We start from the raw sequence: 23006 nt of genomic DNA on the forward strand, positions 1-23006 counted from the left end.
GCAGCCAGGCGATTTGCCTCAACCTCCCACCCCGTCATAAACGTCTCCCCCTTACTCTCACAGATATTGTGGAGCACACAGCAAGCAGTAATAACAGTGGGAATATTGTTTTCGCTGAGGTCTAAGCGAGTCAGTAAACTGCACCACCGCGCCTTTAAACGTCCAAATGCACATTCTACCACCATTCTGCAGTTGCTCAGCCTGTAGTTGAACAGCTCCTGACTACTGTCCAGGCTGCCTGTGTACGGCTTCATGAGCCATGGCATTAAGGGGTAGGCTGGGTCCCCAAGGATACATATAGGCATTTCAACATCCCCAACAGTTATTTTCTGGTCTGGGAATAAAGTCCCTTCTTGCAGCTTTTGAAACAGACCAGAGTTCCTGAAGATGCGAGCGTCATGTACCTTTCCCGGCCATCCCACGTTGATGTTGGTGAAACGTCCCTTGTGATCCACCAGAGCTTGCAGCACTATTGAAAAGTACCCCTTGCGGTTTATGTACTCGCCGGCTTGGTGCTCCGGTGCCAAGATAGGGATATGGGTTCCGTCTATGGCCCCACCACAGTTAGGGAATCCCATTGCAGCAAAGCCATCCACTATGACCTGCACATTTCCCAGGGTCACTACCCTTGATATCAGCAGATCTTTGATTGCGTGGGCTACTTGCATCACAGCAGCCCCAACAGTAGATTTGCCCACTCCAAATTGATTCCCAACTGACCGGTAGCTGTCTGGCGTTGCAAGCTTCCACAGGGCTATCGCCACTCGCTTCTCAACTGTGAGGGCTGCTCTCATCTTGGTATTCATGCGCTTCAGGGCAGGGGAAAGCAAGTCACAAAGTTCCATGAAAGTGCCCTTATGCATTCGAAAGTTTCGCAGCCACTGGGAATCGTCCCAGACCTGCAACACTATGCGGTCCCACCAGTCTGTGCTTGTTTCCCGAGCCCAGAATCGGCGTTCCACAGCATGAACCTGCCCCATTAGCACCATGATGCCTACATTGGCAGGGCCCATGCTTTCAGAGAAATCTGTGTCCATGTCCTGATCACTCACGTGACCGCGCTGACGTCGCCTCCTCACCCGGTATCGCTTTGCCAGGTTCTGGTGCTGCATATACTGCTGGATAATGCGTGTGGTGTTTAATGTGCTCCTAATTGCCAAAGTGAGCTGAGCAGCCTCCATGCTTGCCTTGGTATAGCGTCCGCACAGAAAAAAGGCGCGGAATGATTGTCTGCCGTTGCTCTGACGGACGGAGGGGCGACTGACGACACGGCTTACAGGGTTGGCTTCAGGGAGCTAAAATCAACAAAGGGGGTGGCTTTACATCAAGGATTATTTCAGGCAGGACTTCACGGAGGGTTCCAATAAGAAATGGTGCACCTAAGTTATTGTTCTTATTGGAACAAGGAGGTTAGCCTGGCCTCTGATTGATACATGGCTAGATTTACCTCGCTGCACCTTCTCTGTGAGTGACTGCAGTGTGACCTAGAGAAATGAGTCCCCTAGATGGGGGAGGAGGCAAATGAGTACAAAACAAATCTGGTCTATTTCTTGTTTTGATCCACTTCATCTATCTTTTACATCTTTGGCTGGCAGCAGACGGTGCAGAAGGACTGCATGCCATCCACATCTCATGGCTGCTCCGCAGAAGACGGTACAATAGGACTGCTAGCAATCCATATTGCCTGCAGGCTCACCATAAGACGGTTCAATAGGACTGACTGCAGGACTAAAGAGAATGACCTGGTCAAGTCACTCCAAATTTAGTCCCTGCGCCCATGTCTGCCCAGGCGCTCCCAGACGACGCGGCCAGGAGCACCTTGGACATGACGATGACGGCTACCAGTCATATTGTACCGTCTGCTGCCACAAGGCAATGGGTTGCTGCTACTGTGTAGCAATGCAGTACCGCATCTGCCAGCACCCAGGAGACATACGGTGACGGTTACCTGAGCGGGCTCCATGCTTGCCGTGGTATGGCGTCTGCACAGGTAACTCAAGAAAAAAGGCGTGAAACGATTGTCTGCTGCTGCTTCACGGAGGGAGGGAGGGAAGGGGGGACTGACGATATGTACCCAGAACCACCCGCGACAATGTTTTAGCCCCATCAGGCATTGGGATCTCAACCCAGAATTCCAATGGGCAGCGGAGACTGCGGGAACTGTGGGATAGCTACCCACAGTGCAACGCTCCGGAAGTCGACTCTAGCCTCAGTACTGTGGAAGCACTCCGCCGAGTTAATGCACTTAATGCACTTAGAGCATTTTCTGTGGGGACACACACACTCGAATATATAAAACCGATTTCTAAAAAACCGACTTCTATAAATTTGACCTTATTCCGTAGTGTAGACATACCCTGTGACAACCCACATTTTAGAAGAGTTAAATGCTCATAAATTGAACCCCAAATAGATGGCGCTAGTGGAATACAAGCTTTGCTCAGAGAAAAGTATAGCCCTAATCTCTCCTATACATACTGCAGAGGCCATCTACTCCAACTAGAACTAGTACAAGCTGCAGAATCTTCAAAAGACATTGAAAACGCCATAAATTTAAAGTCTTTGTTACACTCTTTTTTCAGAAGGAGTCCAAAAAGACTAACCGTCTTGGGAAAAATAGAAGATGCATTGGGACTGAAGTTGAAATTCCCAACCTGGGAAAACCTGATGGCTTTCTCATGAGAGGTCCTTGGCTATTGTCTTAAAATTACTGCAACCATTATTACTGGCTTTGGAAAGTATCTAACGAGATGGGACAGATCTAAGTAGAGCAGCTAGTGGACTAATTTTGCTACTAAGTTCATAAGAACATAAGAATGGCCCTACTGTGTCAGACCAAAGGTCCATCTAGCCCAGTTTCCTGTCTTCTGACAGTGCCAGTGCCAGGTGCCCCAGAAGGAATGAACAGAACAGATAATCATCAAGTGATCCATCCCCTGTAGCTCATTCCCAGCTTCCGGCAAACAGAGGCTAGGGACACCATTCCTGCCCATCCTGGCTAATAGCCATTGATGGACCTATCCTCCATGAATTTATCTAGTTCTTTTTTGAACCCTGTTATGGTCTTGGCCTTCACAACATCCTCTGGCATGGAGTGACACAGGTTGACTGTGTGTTTTGTGAATAAATACTTCCTTTTATTTGTTTTAAACCTGCTGCCTATTAATTTCATTTGGTGACCCCTAGTTCTTGTGTTATGAGAAGTAATAAACAACACTTCCTTATCTACTTTCTCTACACCAGTCATGATTTTATAGACCTCAATCATATTTCCCCTTAGCCATCTCTTTTCCAAGCTGAAAAGTTCCAGTCTTATTAATCTCTCCTTATATGGAAGCCGTTCCATATCCCTACTAATTTTTGTTGCCCTTTTCTGAACCTTTTTCAACGCCAATATATCTTTTTTGAGATGGGGCGACCACATCTGCGCACAGTATTCAGATGTAGGCATACCATGGATTTATATAGAGGCAACATGATATTTTCTGTCCCTTTCTAAATTATTCCCAGTATTCTTTTAGCTTTTTTGACTGCCGCTGCACATTGAGTGGATGTTTTCAGAGAACTATCCACAATGACTCCAAGATCTCTTGAAGAGAAGACTATTGCCATTCTCTCTTGTAATTCTTCTGTTGAAATCACTTGGGTCATTAAGCAATGCCATCCAGGCATCTGCTACAACAGTAGTAGATCTTTGTCCAGCGATAGAAGCTACACTTGGATCAGAAAGATATCCATTGAAAACATCCTGGAAGAAGCAAAGACTTCAGTCCAGAAGTTGACTAATTAAGGCACTTATACTGAATCCGTAAGTGAAGAGGACAAGAAGCATTTGTTAAGCCAGCTGAAAAAGGTAAAGAACACAGACTTGATTCTTACAACTCTACAACAGAAACTTCTGGATTCTACTCAATCTCTTTCTAGCTTTTACAGATGCCTCTCATATAAAACACTGACAGTTGAGTGGAGTGAGGCACTATGAGCAATGGGATCACAGTGCCATGTGATCAGGAAAAAATAGAGAATTTGAACACAGAGTGGAATGTCATACAATGAATGAATGAAGATTTGACTTCAACTTCTTTTTTACCATCAGTAGTGGCTTGACACGATCTTTGTGCTATGCTTCCTGGGATGAAAGAAGTAGGAATTCATCTCTTGCTACTCCCAGTCACAACAGCTACAGCTGACTGTTCCTTTTCATCATTGAATAGAATTTTGTGTTCTGAAAGAGGTCGCCTTCTGCCTGATCATGTGAATGAACTAATGAGCATATCAGTTGAAGGCCTAGAAATACCGGAGACACAAGAAGCCACCAAAGATGAACACACTGTATTTGAGAAGTTCATTAAGAAAGTTGTACAAAATTGCAAGAAGAAACCAAGAAGGATGTAGATATATATAATACTTCATAGTAGGCTTGAGTAGCCAACTTTAATTTGTGTGATGATTTTAAAACATGAGTTGAATCTAATAAAATGGTCATGAAACATTTTCCAGTTTTTATTATGGTGCCATACAGTCCGCCTTCGCCCTCACGGTCTCACTGTTCATTGACACTTACCCCCCTGTAAATTCAAACACCCCCCATAATTTCAATTCCTGAGGAAAACACTACTGAGGAGAACATAGGAAATCTGAAATTTGATTTAATTAAAATTTGTACTTTGGAACAGTGGAGAGGGCTAATTGCATTTGATCTTCTGAAGCTGTCAAAGTTATCAGTTAACACAAAATATGATTATTCTTGTGATCTGGATCTCTCTCTTTATTAGGAATAGGACTGGGACCTTCAAACTATTTCTCATTTGTCTTTTGTTCTTTACCAACCTGTATTGGTTTTGACCTGGTGAGCTAGATGTGCAGTATTGCAGTGGTTCTCAAAGCCAGTCCGCCACTTGTTCAGTGAGAGCCCCTGGTGGGCCGGACCGGTTTGTTTACCTGCTGCTTCAGCAGGTTCAGCCGATCGCGGCTCACAGTGGCAGCGGTTCACCGCTCCAGGCCAGTGGGGCCTGCGGGAAGTGGCACTGGCCAAGGGATGTGCTGGCCGCCCTTCCCACAGCCCCCATTGGCTTGGAGCAGCGAACCGCGGACAGTTGGAGTTGCGATCGGCCGAACCTGCGGATGCGGCAGGTAAACAAACCGGTCCGGCCCACCAGGGGCTTTCCCTGAACAAGCAGCGGACCGGCTTTGAGAACCACTGCTGTATTGCATTATCTAGCTTCTGAATCACACTGGAACAGAATCCAGCTCCTTTTCCCATAGCTATGTTTTGCATTCAACACTAACAGGACTGATATTTTAGTTAGTAAAATCAGCAAATATCTATTATTATCTGCAGCAAGAATTTAAAGATCATGAGGCAGGCCCCCTATAAACATGAGATGTTTTAAAATAAATAAATGTGGTGGTCTTTTCTTTTTTTTTCTTTTTTTTGCCTGCTCATTTTTGAGCCTTTGGAGTATACTTGGGTTATGTTTTCAAGTCTTTATCCTCTAACATGAAGGTTAGAAACGTACTTTTTAATTTAAATTAAATCCAAGATTCTCATCTAGTCATGTGCCTCCACGAGCTGGGGCTTTAAGAAGTGCACCAAAAATTGTGACTCGTAATAAGATTGTAAGCTGAATATGACTCAAGATACACAGAGGGAGCAGGTCTGTTGAGTAAGAAAATGCCCTTGTAACAAAGACATTTTTCTGATGACTTCAAGGATTTTTTTTTGTAGGGGTAGTAAAAGCTGATTGCCTGATTTGCTTATAATTCCATGCTGATATAAGAATATTTTAATTAATTAGAATGGGGTAGATGCAGTGTAGGAAAATGGTAGCTTTATATCTGAATTGTTTAAATATTTGACAATACTGTTAAATAAATGCAAAAACAAATACAAAATTGCAAAGCACAAGTCTGCTGGAGGTAAGGTCATGTACATTGTTGGGTTGTGAATACATTTATAACGTGAAATGATAGCAAACCAAAGTGTGCTGCTACCCTATATTTTGTACTGCCCACCTCAAAACTATTAGATATTCTCTCATTATTCTGGTTGCTTATCTTCTTGAGGGAAAAGCTGACTTTCTAAAGTAGCGTAAGTTAGTTTACTGAGATCCACATAAATATGTGATGTGTAAACATGCCTTGAAATCAAACATGGAGAAAGAATTGAGTCCTGCGGCTCTTTAGTTTTTTGGAAAGTTCACTTGTCCTCTCTTAACAAGGTTTGCAAACTGAACTCTGAAGCATGGCATGAAGAGCTGACAATTCTTGCAAGCCTGTAGATATCTTCTGATTCATCACCATTTCAATTTGTAGAAGCTATTTGGTCCATCTGTAATAGAAGGAATAATATTTGTTGTTATCTGTAGGTAGGCTTAAGTGTGTTTTAGATAGCAGCATGTGGTTTACAGTATGTAATTACCTTGTACTTGCTCCAAAAATAATCCACTTCATATTTTGTTACAATTACAGCTGGACAAACAATTCATTGCAAATAATATTTGCTGCCCAGCCCTATTGTTGGTTAGCAAATTGTTCAGGAACCAATCCTGATTTTCTTCAACTGTATTTATTATACATAATTATTCACAAAATAATTTGGATGAATAACCTTCAAGCTATAGGTTATTTGTGACCTGTTCACCTTGACTATTCACTGTTTGGTTTGTCACAGGGTATTTTTCTGCTTCTTGACTGAATGACAGAACTATTTTAATCAAGAGATTAGTGAATAATGGACTTCCAGTGGAGAAATAAAAAAAAAAACTATGCAGATTACCATTTATGAAACTTCTGGGATTTGTGAACATTTTCATGAATATGCAGCTGTTGTCTGAGTAATCACAAACAATAAGATTGACCTCTCAGAACACAACTTCATCTCTGATTGGACTGCTGGCAAGGGTGCCAATATGGATTGGTTTCTATACACAGTAGTATTCTAAGAAATCTCATAAATACTACAGGGGACCAAATGGAAAAAATGAGCATTCTCAAGCTAATTTCAGTAACTACTATTTATTAGTTCAAGCATACATACTGATGAACCGAATGATATCAGTTTGGAAAGAAAAGCAAATGTGGACACCAGCACTCTAGAAATGACCTGGTGTCATAAATATAAAGGGAAGGGTAACCACCTTTCTGTATACAGTGCTATAAAATCCCTCCTGGCTAGAGGCAAAATCCTTTCACCTGTAAAAGGTTAAGAAGCTAAAGTAACCTCAATGGCACCTGACCCAAAATGACCAATGAGAGGACAAGATACTTTCAAATCTGGAGGTGGGGGGGGGGAGAAAGGCTTTTCTCTGTCTGTCTGTGTGATACCTTTGCTGGGAACAGATCAAGGATGGAAGCTCTCCAACTTCTGTAAAGTTAGTAAGTAATACTAGCTAGAAAATGCATTAGGTTTTCTTTGTTTTTTTGCCTTGTAAATTCGCTGTGCTGGAGGGAATGTGTATTCCTGTTTTTGTGTCTTTTTGTAACTTAAGGTTTTGCCTAGAGGGATTCTCTATGTTTTGAATCTGATTACTTTGTAAAGTATTTACCATCCTGATTTTACAGAGGTGATTCTTTTACCTTTTCTTTAAATAAAATTCTTCTTTTAAGAACCTGATTGATTTTTCATTGTTCTTAAGATCCAAGGGTTTGGGTCTGTGTTCACCTGTACCAATTGGTGAGGATATTATTATCAAGCCTTCCCCAGGAAACTGGGTGTAGGGCGTGGGGCGATATTTTGGGGGAAGACGTCTCCAAGTGGTCTCTTTCCCTGTTCTTTGTTTAAATTGCTTGGTGGTGGCAGCATATCAGGTTTCTAACCTAAGCTGGTTCCCAAGGCAAGAAAGAAATCTGTGCCTTGGGGAAGTTTTAACCTAAGCTGGTAAGAATCATGCCGGTCCCCACATCTGTACCCTAGAGTTCAGAGTGGGGAAGGAACCCTGACACCTGGTACAGTTGCTGTTCTGCATTCCTATGAAATAAGGCTTAGAATGGAACAGGATGTTTTGCATCTGCTAGAATGTGTTAATAGGTTTTCCTGGCAATCTTTTGAACAGCACAAGTCCTAACACAAAGAACATAAGATCACCAAAATATGTAGACAATGTAACATGGGACACACCAAAGGAGATGGACAAAGGGAGAAGAGAGAGTAAATATGAAAGACAAAGTATGAGAGGAAGGGATATATTCCTTCTCAAAGAAAGAAACAGTACTTTCCACTCCATATATGTGATGCAAATTGTGCATCCATGAAGAAGAATAACTGAGAAAATATTGACATACCTACTCTGTGGGGCACTTAAAGGTTATCCACTCATTTTATCAACAGGTCAGTTTACATTGCATTACCTTTTCCTTTGGGATTTCTACTGAACTACAACTTTTCAAAAAGCGAATATGAAACATAACATTGTTGGATAGTGGCAACCTGGCACTAAAATTGGTCATTTCTTGCTCTGTGTGGGCAGTTAAACAGGTCACTGATTCCTTTTTCAATATATGTGAAGATAAGAGCTTTGGTACACTTTGTACTAACCATAACCCTGGAATTTGAAAATGACTTAATATTTTACCTCTCAGCAAACATTTCTGTTTTTATTTTTGTGCCTGCATAAACAACCTTTTCTGATACATCCTCATTGTTCTCAGAAGAAGCTTTAATTTTTAATAACACATCTTTTGAATTTGGAATTTGTCCAAAGTGGAATGTTGCCATTTTTGGACGTAAAACACTATTTTATCGCACAATATTTTTCCATCCATTAAAAGATTAATCCTTACAGACAAATCCCTGGCCACAATAATGCATGAATTTGTGACCTCCAAACCCGAATGCTGCAACTCATTACATCTGGGAATGAAGCCACATGACCTGAAAAAGCTCCAAACAATACAAAGCAGAGCAACCCATCTACTAAGAACATGAGTCATCACTGATGGCACATAACCCCTATGCTCCATAGAGTCTAATTCCAGGTTTTTACCCTGATAGTCAAAGACCTTTCTGGGGCTAGCACTGCTGGCTACCTGAGAGATCACCTCAGTCTGTACAACCATGACCTCCCTCAATGCTTATATTTCACTGGAACAATGAAGCTGTTGATCAGTAGGGTGAAGGAGATGGTAGGTTGCTCACAAGTGCAAGAAACAGAACTTTTGCTGGAGCTGGACCTAGACTACAGGACTTATTCATGCAAGAAATCAGAGCAACCCCACACCGGACTAAGTACAGATCTAAATCCAAAATACATATATTTGACTTGGGTTTCACTCAAAGTATTACAAATCACCTTAATTATCAACCAATTTTGTCTGCTGGGATTGGGAAGGAAGTGAGGTATTAAACTTGGCTACATAGACTGCAGTCAATAGTCAAATCAGTAGCAACCAAGATTTAAGGAGTATCTTTTATTATATATTAAAGACCATACTCTGTCCTAATTTAAACTCTATGCAAAGCCTTTCATGCTATGAGGATTGTATGGTGTATATATTAGAGGGTCTGGGGCATATTCCTGCAAATATTTACTACCACGCTTCATGCTGGCTATTATGAACAGTCTCATTAAAGCCATTGGAACTAATTACAGTGCTCAGCAGTACATTTACCAAAAAGTGTTGTAAAATCAGGCCTCTGCCTCTTACACATGCAGGTGTAAATCAGGAGTGACTCCACTAAAGTCTATTCAGTTACACTTGTGAAAACCAATGCAAAATGAAAATTGAGCCTAGGAGTCCCAGTGATTTCAGTGGGGGGAGGGGGGGGGAAACTGAGCCTTACATCCTTACATGTTTTATCAGGTTTTCACCAGATTTGCTCCCTTCAGATGATCTGAGAGTTTCTCTCATGGCGCTTATTCCTATCATCATCTAATCACCCACAATTTCTCTGAGTTTTCAATTCTGATTATCCATCCTCATATCTGTGTCAGCGTTAGCAGCATACAGTTGGATTTCATATTCACTTTTTCTCCCTTGTTTCAAACATGGGGAGCCTCACTCACCCATATCCATGACACTACTATACACAGAGAACCTCCAAATGGCTGTCCTTTACTTTTGATGTGTCAAGTAAGCCAAGATAAGAAATAGTTGCTAAAGCTTCTTTGGCTTTATTTTCCAGGAAGTGCCATCACATTATTGAGTTAAGATTTATTAAATAAAAGGAGATCACAACAGACAGAGTGTGGTGCCCTTGGACAACTGTTCAGAAAAGAAACCTAAGCTTCTTTGAACTTCAAAACATCACAGCTGTGTCCAGGCTGAATAGACATTTCTGGAATTCTGTTCAGTGGCTCCGACATATCAATGTTTTTTTTTTTTTTCATTGTGACTTTTTTTTTTGCATCTGCTCTTTACTTTTTTGGCCATTTAATTCATTTGCATAATTGCAATTATTATGAAACAGGGCAATGCAGTGATTTGATGCCTATAAAATGTCATTGGATTGAAATAAGGATGAATTTGAAAGGTCAGAGATAGGACTCTGCAAAAGCTGAACACATCTTAATATTTTCAGTGTGTTTGCTTTCTATTGTAATGAACTAAAATCATACGATTTGTATAGCAGAGAGACCTCTTGATAACCAGGCTCTGAGGATTTTTGAAGCATATTGGATATATATTTATTTAATTCAGATCAAATAAAAATTGAATATTCAGCTTCATTTTTCATGCAATTGGCACCGTTGTAAGTAGAAAATAATGCAATAAGTGGATGAATGAATTAATTACTTGAAAAAAAAGATAAGGTTAATTTTCTGCTTTACTCTTTTATTTAAAATGTCTACTGGGACTACCTTGTTTTCTAGTCTAAAGAGGAAATGATTTCCTTTTTGAATTGCACATTCATCGCAGGCACATTTAGAAAAGAAAGCAAAGATAGTAGTAATATATAAGAAAGTGGACTTTGCTATACTGTGCCTAAAGTATGACCACAGTCTTCACAGATAAATACATGATTACTTAGATGAAGAGCCAGTGGCATCTCAGGTTTTGTTTCTTTGCACTATTATTCAAGCCTATGGGTCATTATTTTGGATTCTTGTCTGCATTTTAACAAATATGCATCCTGCTTGAACAAGAAATTGTGACAAGTTTATCCACAAAGCACAGCTAAATTATGTTTATTGCATGATCTTGACATTCCTGTTGGAGCTGGGGTTTATAGTATTAGAATAGATTTATTTTCACCAACTTGGTTCAATTTACAGTATTCTTTATCATGAGGTATATCTTTGTGTAATTTCCTGGATTTCAAAACATTTCATAGATATATTTTTCAGAGTCAACATGCTGAAATAACGCACAACACTTAACATAATTCACATACAACTGTATAAAATAATTAATCTTAAACAGCTAGTTTATTTTTCTTGGCGCTGCTGTTTCATGAAGTATCTGTACTTTAATCTGTTTAATTGTGTCGTAAAATATTTTAAATTACTTGTAGAATATGATGATAGTAATAGATATTAGCAATGCATTCTGTTACTGTTTTAGAGTCAAATTGTTAATTGAAGGTTATCAACTGAAGATGGCTATAATACAGAACTTTTAAAAGTCTCTTTCTGTCTCATTATCCCCTGCAAACGGTTTAGTCTTAAAATTTGCTAACTGAAGTCTAATATTGACATTTAAACTTGAATTGACATGGCACTCTTAGAGAGTATTTTCATGTAATATATACACATTACCATGAACTCAGAAAAGGATATCCTCTTTGTGGGCCTGATCCAAAGCTCACTAGTTAATTGGACTCTTTGCACTGACTTAAAGAACTTTAAGCCCAAATGAGCAGCCTAACTAAATGTTTCAATAAAGAACACCTCCATGTGAAATTATAGACACCCGCAGTTCAAGTAAGAGACATGCCAAAGGACAGCAGACAGTGGCGGGGTGGGGGGGGTGAGTTAAGTTTGTGGCTGGAATACCAGGAGCCTCATGGAGACTGCTAAAATAATGCAACCTTAGCTGTCCTGACTCTACACCTGTCTTGGATGTACCAAGGAAACTTGGGATATGTTGTCCCCTACAGAGCCTTCAGAAGAAGAGGAGCTCCAGAAGAATTTTTCAGTGTCGCAACCTTCTCCCAAAGAGTTTCTGCCACCAACTCCTCTATGCTTAGCAGAAGTTGGTGAGTCTCACCCCCAAAACGAGTTCAAAATTTGATTTGGCTAAGACCTCAATAGTTTGGAAGCTTATCCAAACCTTCTGTAGTCTCCCTTCTGTCTTCCACTCCTCTTCTTTGCCTCCCATCCTTCTTATTCCATTCTTCTAATGCAACACATCTCAATTCCAAAACCAGAGTTCATTTCAGAAGCCATTTAAGGTTTCTAAGTGATAAGAGCATACATGCCTAATCACATCAATTTCAAAACATAAGCATTTAAATCAAGGAAATGAATAGTTAAGGTAATCAGACACCTTACACTGTCCTGGTAAACAAACACATTCTTAAATTCTGAGGAAATTCATATCTATTTGTAAAAGAGTACTTGTGTGTAAGCACAGGCATGGCCAGCATGTCTGTTACAGGGGCAAAGCTGTTTAAGACCAAGTATTGCTGGGAGTTGTAATCTCCAGTTGGGGCAAATAGAGAGGGGTTAGTTGGCTAAGCATCAGGTGTCTCCCTAGGGGAGACTGTATAAGACATGCTTGTGGCTCCATTTGAGGAAGATGGTAAGATCCTGTAGGAAGTCCCTCCAGGGGGAATAAGGGAAGTATATATCCTCTGCTCTCACAGCTAGCTAACTCTGAGACAGCCTCTGGGGATTATTGCCCGGTATTTTTCAGTTGAATTTGCTTTGTGACAAGTTTGAGAATAATAAAATAAGCCCTGAAGGAAAAGGCCTTAGAATAATGCCTGGAGCTTTATTTCATTTTTCTGGCTGGTGAAACTTCCTACCAGCTTACAATATTATACATGGTGCTCAGAAACTGCAGTGCTAAATGACGTACAAGAATTAGATCAACATAACATCCTAAACTCTGACACAAAATAAATACTGTTTTATCCATCTATAATGTCAAAGTATGAACCCAACAAAAAACCTTTCAAAATGAAACTTAAAAAGTATGTATATCCCCAGTACTCACAGATATTGGTCTGCCTCAAATGCAAGAAGACCACATAGAGACATAAATGTACCTTCATAATATTACACACATTTCCTAATATGCTACCTATACAACATTGTTCTCAGGCACCAACAATTGTTTAAGGCCAGACGGGACCAAAAGATTATCTAGTCTGACCTCTTGTGACCCCTGGCCACTAAACATCACCCAGGACCCACAAACCAAGTCAACAACCAGAATCAGACCAAAGTACTACAGCCGGCAGGAGACTAGACTATTATGTGCCACAAGCAGAGAACAGGAGGGAATGAGGTGCACCAATGCCCGAGGCCGCTGAAATGACAGGGAACTGATTGAGACGTACCCAGAGAATCCTGGAAAACAACCCAATAAGTAAATTAACAAAACCTTGGTACTGTTGGTTAATAAATTAACTCAGGATACTTTGTAATTTTAACAATTTATGGAAGATTATTCTGTGTACAGCCTCCCTTCCCGTTCACAATCTTATTTCATCCATATGGCAACTAGAGCTAATGCTCATATGGAACATTAATAGTAGCAAATTGTTTCTGAGAGTTTCTCATTTTGGTTTGTTGACTTTGAGGTCTTGAGTTATTTTCAACCTGAATCTGTATTTGAACTCTGAGAGTATGGTTTTGAACCTGCCTAGACTGAAAACATAAATATGTCTTTGAACTCCCTATGAAATGAAAGTACGATATTTCACAATGCTTTATTTCCAATAGTACCATAAAATAATATTTTAAATATAAATATTCTTTACACTTTAAAAGGGAATTAAGGGCACTCTTATAATTTGTCAATACATTAACAACTGTATTCTAGGGAGAGAAAAAATATAAGCAGAAGCCAAAATATTTCATAATAAGACTACATCTAAAAAGAATGAACTTTTAGGGAAAACACACATAATTCCTGCTGTTTATAGACAGACATTTTGAAAAGTTATTTGGATGGACTCTTGAACTTTAAAATATTTTTTCTAATGCCTGTAATTCTGAGGGAGCAAGCACTGGAGCTCTCAAAGCATAGAGCATATATGGTATTGCATTTAGTAGCTGTTGTGAGGCATGGTTAGGAATGATTACCAACAGCAGCTTATTGAGTCACTGAAATAATGTTAAAACTACCCCATTTAAACACCATACTGGAAGTCCCTGTGTAATCCAGTGGGCACATCCATTTCATGAGGAATACAAATAGTCAGTAGAGAGTAGATGGAGGTTATGCTTTCAAGTGTGTTACATCAATTGATGAAGAAATCACAAAAAGAATTTGAAGGAAACTCATCTGACAAGATGGGGAGCAAGAGAAGCCTGCACCAAATATTTGATTATATACCCGTTTGGCTTTGGACACACGCAGGTACAATTATGGGGCCAGAGTCTGAGAATCTCAACTCATGTTGAGTTGTACATTACTAGTAGTCCAGTTAAATCAGTATTCCTACTTGTGGAGCAAGGTGCTAATAAATGTGAGTAAGGGTATCAAAATCTGGCCTTTAGGTATTCCAAAAGCAAACTCATTATTTTTTAAAGTGCTATGTAGCAAATATAATAACCTGTTGCATCATTTACAAAACCCAAACACCTAGGAGTAAGGAAATAAATACAGACATCACACATTTTCCCCTGACCCTCTAATAAACTAATTATTTTATCAACTGAAAATTGATTTCTTCACAATGCATCAACTTTACTGGTGAAATAATAGTATTAATTTTGGAGTTAAAATTAATTTCAAGATAAATACAATGCAACTTATTTGAAAAAGAAACATATATTCTATTTTAATGAGTGGCGTACAGATTTTTGAGAGTAATGTTGAAAGAACTACGTTCATTTTGGGATAAAGTTAAGGGACAGAGTTCACCATGACCAAGTAGTTTCTAAGACATTTTCAGGGATTATTAAACGTAATGTCTAGGGGTTTTTACATTTTATTATCCATGTCAGCTGTGCCCAGTATTTAGGTAGTTGTTTCTCCACGTGTGCCTTTTTCATACAGGTGCAGATAAAATGAACACTTAAGGGTTTGAGTTTAACAAGTGCTTGCTGCCTTTTTTGTTTTGTTTTTTGGGTCAGTTAATTTATTTAACATCTTATCTTATGCCCTGTAATGTTCTTCTCATTTCATAGTTTTTTGTGACTCAGTTTAAAAAACACAGAGTCAAATCTGCAGCTGTAAATCAACAGAACTCGTTTGACTTCAATGGAGCTACATCAATATACACCAGTTGAGAATCAGGCCCATCATGATTTTATATTCTTGTTTACAATTTGAAAGGTGAACTGTCAGGCCGGAGGGAGGTTACCAGTGGAGTTCCTCAAGGATCAGTTTTGGGACCAATCTTATTTAATCTTTTTATTACTGACCTCGGCACAAAAAGTGGGACTGTGCTAATCAAGTTTGCGGATGATACAAAGCTGGGAGGTACTGCCAATTTAGAGAAGGACCGGGATATCATATAGGAGGATCTGGATGACTTTGTAAACTGGAGTAATAGTAATAGGATGAAATTTAATAGTGAGAAGTGTAAGGTTATGCATTTAGGGATTAATAACAAGAATTTTAGTTATAAGCTGGGGACGCATCAATTAGAAGTAACGGAGGAGGAAAAGGACCTTGGAGTATTGGTTGATCATAGGATGACTATGAGCCGCCAATGTGATATGGCTGTGCAAAAAGCTAATGCGGTCTTGGGATGCATCAGGAGAGGTATTTCCAGTAGGGATAAGGAGGTTTTAGTACCGTTATACAAGGCACTGGTGAGACCTCACCTGGAATACTGTGTGCAGTTCTGGTCTCCCATGTTTAAGAAGGATGAATTCAAACTGGAACAGGTACAGAGAAGGGCTACTAGGATGATCCGAGGAATGGAAAACATGTCTTATGAAAAAAGAAAAGGAGTACTTGTGGCACCTTAGAGGCTAACCAATTTATTTGAGCATAAGCTTTCGTGAGCTACAGCTCACTTCATTGGATGCATCTCACTTCATCGGATGATGTAGCTCACGAAAGCTTATGCTCAAATAAATTTGTTAGTCTCTAAGGTGCCACAAGTATTCCTTTTCTTTTTGCGAATACAGACTAACAGGGCTGCTACTCTGAAACTTGTCTTATGAAAGGAGACTCAAGGAGCTTGGCTTGTTTAGCCTAACTAAAAGAAGGTTGAGGGGAGATATGATTGCTCTCTATAAATATATCAGAGGGATAAATACCGGAGAGGGAGAGGAATTATTTAAGCTCAGTACCAATGTGGGCACAAGAACAAATGGATATAAACTGGCCACCAGGAAGTTTAGACTTGAAATTAGACGAAGGTTTCTAACCATCAGAGGAGTGAAATTTTGGAATAGCCTTCCAAGGGAAGCAGTGGGGGCAGAAGATCTATCTGGCTTTAAGATTAAACTCAATAAGTTTATGGAGGAGATGGTATGATGGGATAACATGATTTTGGTAATTGATTGATCTTTAAATATTCATGGTAAATAGGCCTAATGGCCTGTGATGGGATGTTAGATGGGGTGGGATCTGAGTTACCCAGGAAAGAATTTTCTGTAGTATATGGCTGGTGAATCTTGCCCATATGCTCAGGGTTTAGCTGATCACCATATTTGGGGTCGGGAAGGAATTTTCCTTCAGGGCAGATTGGAAGAGACCCTGGAGGTTTTTCGCCTTCCTCTGTAGCATGGGGCATGGGTCACTTGCTGGAGGATTCTCTGCTCCTTGAAGTCTTTAAACCACGATTTGAGGACTTCAATAGCTCAGACATAGATGAGGTTTTTCGCAGGAGTCGGTGGGTGAGATTCTGTGGCCTGCGTGTGCAGGAGGTCAGACTAGATGATCATAATGGTCCCTTCTGACCTTAGTATCTATGACGCTATGAAGCTATGAATCTCCATTGTGCAACGCATACTGCAAATATATCTGAATGAAATGAAAGCAGAACTGTGGGAAACATCAGTTTATGCTGCTGAACATAAAATGGAGGTTTAAATTATTCAGGAAGAGGTTTGCACATTTCTACTTGATATGGTAAAATAGTATTTGGCTTTCTGTTGTTTTGTGAAGCATCTGGCCCAAGTTTGTCAATATATTTGAAAATACTTAATGAAAGTTACAAGCAAATAACTGGCTGCTTCTAGAATAATAGTGCCATCTTACATGTTGGTATTCAAAGTTTGACATAAGTTATTCATGTCATCTGATTTTGATTCTGTTCCACAACTGGATGCAATTTATAAAGAGCACCAGGGGCTTGAATATATATTTTCAACAGCAGATATGTACTTCTGACATAGAATGTGTGTATTCAACACAGAATAAACTAATTTGACATTTAATAGCTCTTTGGGGCAAGGACTGTTATTTATTGTATTATGTTTGTATAGTGCTTAAAACATTAGAACCTCAGCAAGGTTCAGTTGCTTAGCTGAGGTGCTACTATATTAGAAATAATGATCATAATTGGATGTGTCTATCTTATCATCCAGACCACCACAAAAACTTTGTGTATTTGTGAATACTAATATACTCAAATGTGGTAGCATCAAACTAGGGCTCTGCTGTTCACCAACCAGCAGACTATGTAATATTAGTATTCTATCAGCTCTGGCTAACACAGAATTGGTCATGCTCACATAACTCAAAGTAAGTTTGTTCTGATGATCTGTTACAGATCCTTTTTTTGGGTATTGAGAGGTATTATAAAGTTCTTCGTTTAATCACATGGAATCTGGAAATGAGCCAGATAGTGACTAAAAAGAGAGAAATCCCCGTATTAGGTGAGATCATTATATTTAAAAAATAAATGAGTGACTGAAAATGGATTGTGGTCTATGATGGTAAGTTAAACTTCCATTTCTAGCTGTTTTAAAAGTGGCAAAAATCAAATTTCTTTGGAATTAAGAATCTTTTCCCCAGCTGAATGTGCAGTGAACTTGCCTGTAGCTAGATGAGTTCTTTCAAGAGTGAATAGCCCTTCAAATGTCTCAGTTTCCTGAGAGCTCTCAGTCCTGCAATTTTTCTCATGATTCTTTGAGTGACTTGTCATTTTCCTGACTCTTGGCAGCTGCATGCTCATATACCCATCAGCAAGTCTTTGGCATCCCATTTCTCCATGCCCCTCTCAAGAACTACTCCTCCACTTGACAATCACTGCTGATTTTGTCTTGGCTGATTTTATAATATCGGCTATCATTGCTTTCGCCAGAAGTGTTCCCTTTTTTTCAGTACCTTACCTCATATCCTATCACTACCTGCTCTACTGCCTAATTTTAACAAGAAATTTGGTTTGCTGACATAAAGTGATTTTACCCTCTCAACATTTTCTATGCTCACCCGTATGATGGTACACATGAGTCTTAAAGGGATACTGAAGAATTTGTCTACTTGTAAGACCAAACATGATCATGCAGAGTCTATTTGTTATTTGACTTCCTGAGCTAGTACAGGAAACAGAGATCTAATTCTAAGCTACTTTGTTAGTTAGTTAGTTAGAAAAGTAGATAGAAAAATATAATACATGTAAATACATACAGATAAGTTAGGTTTAAATTAGATAAGTAAACTGCAATGTTAACATGAATGAACCAATATTTGTACATTGCTTCCTTTAAAAGTTCTATGATTAGAAGAACATAATGGGATATACTAAACTAGTAAATATTTTCAAAATCTGGATTGTGATTAAAATACATTAATCTTTACAAGCACATGCTGAAACTCAAAAAACTGCTTTCTCAAATACACTATACCTGAGGAAGCATGTTCTTTAATAATAGTACATTTCTCATCATATTGAAGGTAACTTTTTGAATGTTCAAATTCCCTACTGCTAAACGTGATTTCCAATGCAATCTGAAACATAGTTACCTATGATTCACATAAGCTTCAGTGATACCCAAACTATATGGTAAGGCATGATTATTTATGTTGTCACTTCTGGTCCCAAATACCTTCCATTATGTTGATTAGCACAATATCACACTGGCCTGATGTGCAGCATCAATTATCATACTGCAAAATGGCTATGAGAATAATTTACTTCTCCGCTGCAACATGTAACTGAAGGGCAAAGTGATCTTTTCTGATATCCAATATGCACACACACTCTTACTATCTTTCTGTTTTTTGCACAGCCCTATGGGAACATTTACAAGTGCAAAAAAAAGCTCAGTTTTGTAGTAGGAAAGGAAGGCCTTTCAATGGATGTTCTGGAACTATTCAAGGTGAAGCCATGTTTATCAGGTGTGTTTTTAAATCATATTCATAATATCTGGTTAGTTACATATGCTTTTGAAATGCATTTCAAAATATTCAAAATGTTATAAAGCTTTGGCAAGGCTGTAATTATCAAGAGCTCCAAGAGGTAGTTAAAAGGTTCATTTAAATTGTTCTGCCTCTAACTATCCATACAAAAGTTAATTGTCTCCCAAATTAATATTTTAAATTTCCTTTTAGGAATTTAGGGGAAGATTTTATATATAAGTATTCATTGACATTCCCTAATAACCCTCAATCAACTTGATAGGGAAAGCAAGTTTTAAATCCAATAAAGTTTTCTTCTAAATCTTCCAAATAAAAAGTACAGGTTTTGCCTGAATTAGTATGGAACCCTGAAAATATTCCATTTCTCTGACAAAATAGTAAGGGATTAAGAATGCAAATTAAAGGGTTAGCAATGCATACTGGCATATCTGATTGCTTACCTCAAAATAGATCTTCCGTTCATATTTGGCAGTTGCTCTGCAAACTAAACAACTGATAAAAGTGAAAATTCTGTGTGGAGGAGGATTATAGAAACACCACTAGCCACAGGATGAATCAGAAAGGAGATATTTTTATTCTCATAACTGAAAAATTACTGAGACCGAACATAGAAAATTTCAGACCACAAGAACTGGTTTGAGAGAGTTGCTTAAAGTTATCCTTCAGCAACTGAAAGGTGGGGTGTCACCTTAGTCAGTTAGGATGCCTTACCACAGAAATAGTGACATGAAGAGTACAGAGGTGGAACAATTTATTTAAAACAAAAATATTTAATACACCACAATAACATATATATAATCCGGTTCCCCAAAATGCTGAATGATATTGATTCACAAAGTTTTCTCTAATTTATAATTAAGAGTCTTTCAACCTTCAGAGGCCATCCTGTATGCTCACAAAGATTTTCCTCTCTCATCATCCATTAGGACTTGTGTAGACTAGGATTTGAAGGCGTGATATTAGCTAGCACATATTAACAGCCTAGAGTAGACAACGCAGTGTGCCTTTAATGTGTGTGAAACTGGTCGAGTTAAAGCCTTCAGGGCCTCTATATGAGGTCATAGATAGCAATTCCTCCCCGATGATGTCCTTTCAAACACTAACTAAATGTATGTTTGCACAGCAGAGTTCACTTGGGTGATTGGCACCCAGATATGAGCACCTGGATTAGCCTAGTCTGCCTGCAAGAAGCCACACTGTACCACCATGCCAGTGGTTCTGTGTCCTCACTGGTGCTGCACTCCCTCATGTGTATTGGTAGGACTTCAGGAAACACATCCCAGCTTATTTACTATGTAAAGAAATATATTATTTTATATGCATACAATACAACATACTAAGCAAAGTACTGACCAAATTACTTTTCTCTAGATATTTAAACTCCTCTGTCTACTTTTTAGAAACCAGCAGAAGGAAAAAGGGCACACAAGTCCTGAATTTGGGAGTGCTACTGTCCAGCTTCTCTTATTTGAACTTCTCCAGGTACTAGAGGATCATTATACATGTTTTTACAAAAAAACAATCTACTGTTTTCAGAGGAGGTTAATCTTAAAGTAAGATTGAGACAATATTAAAAATTCTTCTGCCGTTTTCATGCATTCAGATGCTGAGCTTCACTTCCAACAACATGAACTGTCACTGGGTTGTCATACCGACTTCCTTTCTGGTTACTTTTTATTATAATGATGGCACTCTCTCTCTGTCCCCCTTTAATTTAGTGTTCTTTATAATTAGATTAAATTAAAATAACCTTATTACAGAGCAGTTTCCTTGAAGGCAAAGATAGAATTAATGGATCAGCCTTCCACCTTTAGAATTCTGTTATCAATCTTAAATTGAACAAAACCCGGCACTTTGACAATGTATCTTCAAGACAGGAAATATGTCGTCTGCTATATTGCTAAAGTAGTACAAACTTTTACAATAATATCTAAGGCCCTGATCCTTTAAAACTTACATGCATTCTTAAAATCAAGCAGGTGACTCTTGTCATTGAGTTAAACACAAAACAAAAGATGGTCTCTGACCCAGATTACTTACAAACTACCTCTTAAAAAAAGGGAACTTTGACTGAGAGAGAGGTACAGATTTAGGCAGAAAGAACTAAATTTATCCTTGGTATAACTCTTTTGACATCACTGAAAATAATTAGCAGCTCTCAAAGCATGTCAAACTGATGACATTATTGGTGTCAATAAAATTTTGTGTTGCTTTTATAGCATATTGTTCTCTTCTGGTAAGAAAAATGCTTTTGTGAGGAACAGAGTGCCAAGTATCTGAGATGTACGCAAATGCTAGGGTAAAATATACAGCCTCCATAAAAACACTGAATGTTAGAAATTATGATTGCAGAAGTATCAGATGTCAAATGGGAAATGAAAACTGATTTACCATCACTTTTAGATAAGATATCAGAGACTTTCAATCATCAGTTCTGTATTTAGCAGGGAAAGCAATATTTCAGTCAGATTTGCAGTTAAAAAAAATAAGGAAGCTTATTTTCCAGCGTGACTACTAGGATTAGAACATTAAGATGAGAAATACAAACAGAAGCTTACTTTAGCCAGGTGCCTTGTATAGATAGCTAAAGGGTGTTGGGTTGGGCCCTTAGGGTCTTTTCTGTTGGAGATGGAGTGGCCTCTGGTTCAACTCTTAAGTATATTGATGCTTCCTGTACAGTTTTATTTGAAATATCAGTTTGCCTCCATTATTGCAGAAAAATATATATATATATCTAAGAACTTACCAAAACTCCCTAGTTTGTGCCCAGGCTCAAATGATGAAAAAACAGAAAAAAAGTCATCTATTGGCAGGGTCATATCAGCCATTGCCATGTTTCTTTGCCAGTAGAATCATGCCTTGTAGGAGAGCCGCAGCAGCATACTAGGTACAGCACAGTCACTGCAACCTGCGTCTCTCTTGGGTTGACAGGAAATTACCTAAATGGAGCTAAAGTGATGGCAAAAGAGAATAGAAAATATAGTGGCAGGATAGAGGAAAACAGATTGGAGGAAGTAGACAGAGGAAACCAGCAAAAGTAAAGTGGGCACACAAATGTTTTCTGGTTCTAGTGATATTAACATTCCCCATTTTAAATACAAGGAATATCACTGAAACCATTAAGATCTTTAAAATTGAAATGAACTTTTTTTACTGTAATCACTATACAATTGGGGAATAGAGGGCAGAATGGTAAAACAAAGTATATCTAAGTGTGTCTAAAAATAATGCTGACTGTTCTGGATGGCTTGTACCTTAAAATATTTAAAATAAACCTGTTTCCCCCACAGTCAGTTTACCCCCAATGGCAAGACCAAAAACATAGCTGTAAGCCCCACAGTGCCCTTCCACCATTAGTGCCCCCACCCTGGTTTACTTCACCTTCACAGTTCTCCTCTCTTCACCCAAATTGATGCCAGAACTTGGTGGAAACCTGTGGGCTCCGTGTCTCTTCACCTACTGAGAGATTAGTTACATCTATATTTATTCTAGTAGTTACTTAGATTAAGATTAGTCAATGCATTGGTAATAAAAAAAATCTTACTTAGAATAAGGGCATTGCTAGGGTCTCTGCCCACCCCTACAACACTCCTGTACAAGGGATAGATTCCGCTGTAAACAGGCCTCAA

The sequence above is a fragment of the Chelonia mydas genome, chromosome 2 (genome assembly GCF_015237465.2).
Source record: "Chelonia mydas isolate rCheMyd1 chromosome 2, rCheMyd1.pri.v2, whole genome shotgun sequence".
NCBI lineage: Eukaryota > Metazoa > Chordata > Testudines > Cheloniidae > Chelonia > Chelonia mydas.